General features: G+C 34.7%; 1 non-coding gene across 1 annotated transcript; it reads left to right on the forward strand.

Annotated features, from left to right (window-relative positions):
* Positions 1–2794: 2794 nt before the first annotated feature.
* Positions 2795–2898, forward strand: LOC134795236 (U6 spliceosomal RNA). Its single transcript, XR_010144794.1, has one exon. It is a non-coding gene; the product is annotated as a U6 spliceosomal RNA (small nuclear RNA).
* The last annotated feature ends 4792 nt before the right edge of the window (positions 2899–7690 follow it).

Below are 7690 nucleotides of genomic sequence, written 5' to 3' on the forward strand. Positions count from 1 at the left end.
GTGTCCGGCCCAGTCCCATTTAAGCTTGGCGGCTGTAACCTAAATAAACTTAACAAAAAGTAAAACCGACTTCAAGTCTTCATCAGCAGTTCCACTTTATCAAATGGCACTTTTTAATTGTCGTTGTCTGAGTACCCACAACACAAGCCTTCTTGAGCTTACTGTGCGACTTAGTCAATGTGTGTAAGAATGTCCTATAATATTTATAAAAAAAAAAAGTTTTTGGTTTTTGTAGATGAAAATACAAAAATCGCTGTATGTACGCTTATAAGATTTGAGGGTTTCCCTCAATCCTTCATGCAATCCATCATCAGACTAAACCTTGATAAAAATGTTCTTTATATCTCATCGGAAGATCAGCGCTGGAAGCCAACAGCAACATGCTGAGATGGGGCCATTTCGTGGCACTTTAATCTTATTTTATGTTTTTTTTTTATATAATGTATTGTACCGATTGTTTGTGCTTACGAATAAATCAATTCTATTATATTCTATTCTATTCTATTCTATTCTTTATACATCTTACTGGCTTAGTAAACTTAACCAAGAGGACAAATCGCCAAAGTGAACTATGCATCGTTAAAGAGTTCCGTTTTCATCATCATCAGCAGTTCCATTTTATTAAATGTCACTTTTTCTGAACGTAAATATTTGCTTTATTGATTACAACCAGATTACAACACAAAAATCGCTATATATGTATGCCTATAAGATTCGAGGAGTTCCCTGGATTCCTCATAGATCCCAGCATCAGAACTGGAATTTGATAAAAACGGGATCAACTTGGAACTATAATATTTACAAACAAAAAAATATTTTTTACAAATCGGTTCACCAATGACGAAGTTATGAGGGAAAATACATGAAAAAAATGGCCAAATTGATAACCTCCTCCTTTTTTTTGAAGTCGGTTAAAATATAGTAGAATCCACTACATATATTAGAATTTACTTTAATACGAGGAGCTCTAACAATGCGAACAGATGAAATTTTCTCACCCTGTCGCTTGTTGTGTAAGTAAATGGTTTAAAACGGGCCATACAATGGTCGTTTTGTAAATAATAAATAGGTATTAAAGACAAAAGAAAAAATTATCTCATCTAGGTGCCTCGAGGTATATTACCTCGTTTTTCATTAGAAAAATGGTAAACAATCATGACGTGTCTTTTTATTGAAAAACGCTACGCAAGTAGTAACTATTATTTATGAAACTAACAGAATGTAATTGCTTTCCTTCTTTCTAATGCTAAATATAACGAAGTACATATAGTCATGTGTCAGTCGCAAAGAGTATAGTAAGTATATTGTCAGTCGTTTATAGAAAGTACCAAACGAAACTAAAATAATGTATGGAAATAACCACGTCACTTTTCGTTGCATCTGTCATCCATTTGCTATAAAATGTGTATGATCCAGATCAAGGCCTATTGACTTCCTTGAAACGATGTGACCCTTCAAAATTTGTACATGTGTTGTCCGTTCCCAGACGAGATTGCCAGTAATTAACATCAAAATATTTTACTACAGCAACATTGCTAGAACTGGCTTTGTCTATAGATACGATTTCTAGGAACAAATCAAATTATTTTGATTTGTATTTTATGAAGTAGTCATATGTAAATTATTATTTATTTTTTGATATATGTATATTATTATCTATTATATTTCAGTTTGTCTTTGTCTATGTTCATAAAATCTGGGTAGACGTGCCTCTACCCTCCTTGATAAAATAAAAAAAAATCTTTGTCAATTGGCTTCTTTGATAGGCCTTGATTTGGGTCTGGCCGGTAAGAACATAGACACGATAAAAGTCTGTAATGTCAATGCTGTCATTTAAGTCATTTAATGACAGCGTTTTACACAAAAATAAAACGCTAATTAAATAACTTACCATATTCGGAACCTAATAATAATATAGAGAATGGCAACACTGCGTAGTCGGTCGTATTGTCCTTTTCTAGCATATAAGTCCTTCTCTCTCCCACACTCCCACCACTCAGGCAGGTTGCTTTGACAGTTAAACAAGGCAAATTTTCAAGTCATTGGCTTGCTGTTTTTCCATCTGGAAGGTCGTGAAGCTAAACTGCTGGTGAGTTTTTGAATTTGTACCCCAGTTTAGCTGACTATATTGAAAAACAGTTTCTAACGGTTTTTGCCGTTCGAAATAAATATTTAAATTTAGTTGTCCGATAAACTATCTAGCAAATAAAAACGATCCGGAATAGTGATGTGCAAGTGTTTTCAAAGGCTACCTGCGCGCACCGTGGCTATGCCAATGAAAATACTAAAACACATATGTTAGAAAACACATCGAGCTGGTAAAGCGTGCACGTGTCACCATTAGAATTTAATTTGATACCTACATTAAGTCTCTTCCGAGTCTTGTTAGTTTAAATCTTTGTGTGTGTATAATAACGGTTGAAATTATAATACTTAAATGGTGATGTGTGGAGGCATACCCTTCAGTTTTCAAGTGATTTGTGTTTTCGAATACGAAAGGATCGGATAGTTAATACGTGTTAAGTAGAACCTATGTATTGAGGTAGAAGTTTATAGACGTGCAGGTTTTATCTGCCCAAGTATCTATCAGCAATTTGTCTTTTTATCCCGTTCCGGGTTAATATAATATTGCAAAAATATTTTTTTTTGTGAATTAAATTGCTGATAAATAAGTATACCCGCTTAGGAGTCGACGAAGCCCCGCCTTCGCGGGGCTTCTATTTCCGCTCTGAGGGACACAAGGTAACGAACAAACCTACATCGCAAACATTGCATTTATTTTTGTGGAAAGTGAGTACTTCGGCAGTACATAAACTTAAATCTGACTAGACATAGAGAGAGATTAGCATGGCTCTGCGCAGGAATGACATGCGAAATAGTGAAGTATTTCACTCTTGATCTACCAACTTATATCTCTCCAACTAAATATTTAATTTTGAAAAAAATGTTAAAATGTAGGTAGGTTAAAATGTAGGTACCTACTTAAATAAATAACTTAGCAGGTACTTACAGCTTAAAAGGTTAAGGAAAATAACTCTTGCATGTAGTTGCTATATGTGCTTGTGTTATTTTGGATTTGAATAACTTGATTATTAATTCGTTACGTAACTACATACAAGAGGGTCAATTCTTAAGCCTACCTACCTACCTACATAAACAGTACACTTGGCATTAACGATACGGGAATCTTTAGATTGATTCATTGACGAAGACGCATGGTTTGATTCATATTGTCAAATTATATTAGTTAACTGAAGAGTTAAAGTTTAGTTTTGAAAAATCTGCGCGTCACCGTGAATGACACTTTCTAAAAGTGCCTGTAAAAGCCTGCATAAAGCCTTTCACCTTGTCGAGCAAGGAACCCGCAACTAAGGGAATATTACCCATAAACTCAGGGTATTCGATTTGAATGATATTCTTAAACCTACGTCTGTTATGGTTCCACCTGCGTAAGGTGTGCCTAAGAAAATCTTTTATTCGTTCACAAACTAACGTCAAGTTATTTGAGATGAAACCAATATATTATGTACCTATCTAAGGCTGCGCAAGCCTGCCATGTCTCCACCTGCGTAAGGTGTGCCAAAGAATCTTTGATTCATTCACAAACTGACGTCAAGTTATTGATGATAATATTATAACCTATGTAAGCCTGCGCAAGGCATGTCAGACATATTCACAGAAATATAAATGATATGGTCATAACACATGCGAGCAAGTAAGCCACAATCAGAAAAATATTACAAAAATGAATTTGTAAATATCTCCTTTTAGAGAAAGTAATAAAAAGGGTTCTAACAAAATCAGTCGAAATAGGCAAGGCTTTGTTATTAGTTTTCATTTTTGTTTACCAATCTATTCTAAAAGGGTCCCAAACACCCTATTGGCTAAGCCCAAAATTGGGCTAATTAACTGTGGTAAAAGTGAAAATTGCTTTCCATTTACATTACATTTCTAAAATTATAAGGTATAAAGTAACCTAAGATTCCAGGCCTATTTCGACTCATTTTTCTTTTAAAGATGAAAAAATCTTTGCACCCTAATATAAAATTGTGGTCTGGAGACGCTTAGCCTCATAACTTGGGCGGCATAGAGAATACTAAGAGATTTAGTCACCTAATTTCGATTATAAGCCCAGGCAGAAAATTGATAATTAGAATCAGGAGTGGTCAATCCACCAAGGTCCAGACAATCTGTGGACTCTAATTTAATCAGACTATGTAAGCTCACGACAGTGCTTACGGTTCCATTCTGAAATAAGCTATGTTTACAATATAATTCAAATTATATTTCTCATGGTGTGAAACAAACAGCCTGCTCAAGGTGTACAAAGGGTCCGATTAACGGCCCTATGAATATCTAAAAAACCTTTGAAGTCTAGGCCTGCTAAGGCAGACTAGAAATAAATACATATGGTCTCAATGTAAGAGCAGCTCACAGTTGCATAAATTATATTTGCCTCGAGAGCACTAGACTTTCAGTTAACATGTTACGTTAAGTTACGAGTATCTACCTATGTACACGACATGACCAAGGTTACCTACCTATTTAACTATTATATCCCTGACTGCCATGGTATAGGGAAATTATCATGTGCTGGCGGTGCTGCACAAGCATGTTTGAAATAAAATATACAAAACTGGCCTGACGGGCGTTTATCAATTATGTATTTTACACCTTGTGTCTGTATTGTGGCCCAGGAAGTTTTAAACCACCTGTATCGTAAGTGCTCCTATGCACGGATTAAGTCTATTTTAAACTACCCATGCCCTAACCTCAAGGGCAAGTGCTTCTATGCACCGACTAGATACTGTTATCACTTAATTCACTTATCATGACTTGTCATAGTTTGATACTACACGTTTAACAAATTTAAGACCGTGGAATGTACCCACTACAAAAAGGTTTTTAAAAACAGTGACTGAATGGTTTGCACGAACGGTTCTAGCACAACTTCTGGGCGGTCACGTCTAGGGCATGACCCTCTAGTTCTCTATTTATACATAATTATAACATTGTGATACTGTTCGCTTTGCACAATAAAATAGGGAAACAGGAGCACGCCTTGCGAAAAGGCGAAACTATTTTGAAACGCGAACTTTTCAAAAATAGATTGAAATATATAAATATGCCTTTGATGTGGAACATGTACACCCAAACAAATGCAGTCATTTATTATATGTTAGCAAAACTCTGCCAAAGTGTTAGTCTGTCTGTACAGTGTAACCTGAAGGCATCAATGAACAAAAATCTCTTGAAACATGGTGGATTAATTAATTTACACCCCGTCTGTGTCTTGCTCCTAACAAATCCACAATTTAAGGACCTCAACCTATCTAGGTACCCTTCTTGCTCGAGACCTGAAAAAATGTTCACAATAATCTCATGCAGTCAAGTGTCGGAAAACTAGGTCCACACACTTAGCGCTACCGTGAATATATATCTAAGAAGTCTGTATACTGCCTTCCAGGAGGCGGGATGTTAATAGACTAGCCTATATCGTAGGCCAGAGATATAGTATACAAAAGCACACTGGCCCAAATCCAGTAATATTATAATTTCAGAATATAAAATAATTGACAATTCTGCGTATATTTGATATAGAAATGTTACAGTTATCCTTAGTTCATAAGGAGGATAAGTATACATAAATATAAAATAAATTCGACAAAGTGTTGACTCTAGCATTGGATGAAATAGGTCCCTCTTAAAGGGCCTCTGCACTGTTTGCTTTGGGCCCACGGGTGCCCGGCAAAAGGTCGGGGACCCCATGGTTCCGCACAGTTATTGCAAATAATGTAAAATCACTAAATAAACACACAAATCTGCATTTTGGTTAAAACACATGCGATGAGCTAAGGTTTCGAATTAAGTACCTTATTCTTAATAATTTACACACTGGAAAGAGGAAACTGAATATTCAGAACTATGCAATGTCTATAAATGCTTTACATAAATTAAGCCACTTAAGCGTTCAGAACCAATCAAGTTTATGTCTACTAGTAGGCACCAGATAAGGTAAACTTACTGCATATATAGAAATTAATGAGTACAATTTAGGTCACTTGATGATAGCTAAACATTAATATAATCAGAATGAGCCTGCACCTATACAAATATCATTGATAAGGTTCTGTGGCATTTCTATATTAACCATTTGAACGCCAAGAGCACCAAAAAGCGTCATTATCATTACTAGTCGTGCCAACATGAGTGTTATGTTATGGCTTAAGCTCTTAAAGTAACCTTCACAATTTTAAGTAAGGTTTGTTTAGGTACATTAGCTCGCGTTCGCGTTAGTAAAGCGTACAAAGGATTAAATGCATTTTATAGCTATAACCAAGTATATAGCTCACATTGGCTCACAGTCATGAAAGGAATTCAATAATTCCCTATGACATTTTAGTAAGTAGGTACCCAATACTAACTTTGTGAGTAGTGATAGTGATATAACGAATTTGTACAATATTCGTCTACTTAATCCCGAGAGATTTTGGAAATAAGAAAGGTCTTGTCCTTGTTATATTCCTGCAACTCCTTACTTTACTAGATAATTATTATCAAATTTGTTAATAATTGGGAGTTATAAATAAAAACTACTCGAGTACTTTATAAATAATTCTTATCTCTTACGCTGTCATTAAACAACTGTACCGATATTCGGAACCTAATAATAATATTGAGACGTGTTTGTTATCGCCTGGTGGTGGGAAGACGCCAAGCCAATGTGATTATACATGTAGTTATTATGTATATGTAATATTATTATATTACGAGTGTTTAATTAATTATGTAGTACACCCTTTATTTTAACACTTGTGAGGAGAGAGGTATTTAGTAAAGCATACATTTTGATATAAAATTATATTATGATACTAACTTTACATTTTATATATGTACTTAATATAGGTACTTATAAATTTTCAAAGAGGATAAGTGAGTCACCACAAGGGTGCTATACTTAATTATATGTATGTGAAACTAGGTAAAAGAAGATGAGATTTTAAGTCAGTCTACTCTTCAAAGAGCATACAACATCTGTGATAAGAAGTGATGTAATTAAAATATGAAGAGATAAGAATTATTTATAAAGTACTCGAAGTTATATCACTATCACTACTCACAAAGTTAGTATTGGGTACCTACTTACTAAAATGTCATAGGGAATTATTGAATTCCTTTCATGACTGTGAGCCAATGTGAGCTATATACTTGGTTATAGCTATAAAATGCATTTAATCCTTTGTACGCTTTACTAACGCGAACGCGAGCTAATGTACCTAAACAAACCTTACTTAAAATTGTGAAGGTTACTTTAAGAGCTTAAGCCATAACATAACACTCATGTTGGCACGACTAGTAATGATAATGACGCTTTTTGGTGCTCTTGGCGTTCAAATGGTTAATATAGAAATGCCACAGAACCTTATCAATGATATTTGTATAGGTGCAGGCTCATTCTGATTATATTAATGTTTAGCTATCATCAAGTGACCTAAATTGTACTCATTAATTTCTATATATGCAGTAAGTTTACCTTATCTGGTGCCTACTAGTAGACATAAACTTGATTGGTTCTGAACGCTTAAGTGGCTTAATTTATGTAAAGCATTTATAGACATTGCATAGTTCTGAATATTCAGTTTCCTCTTTCCAGTGTGTAAATTATTAAGAATAAGGTACTTAATTCGAA

The sequence above is a fragment of the Cydia splendana genome, chromosome 11 (genome assembly GCF_910591565.1).
Source record: "Cydia splendana chromosome 11, ilCydSple1.2, whole genome shotgun sequence".
Lineage (NCBI taxonomy): Eukaryota > Metazoa > Arthropoda > Insecta > Lepidoptera > Tortricidae > Cydia > Cydia splendana.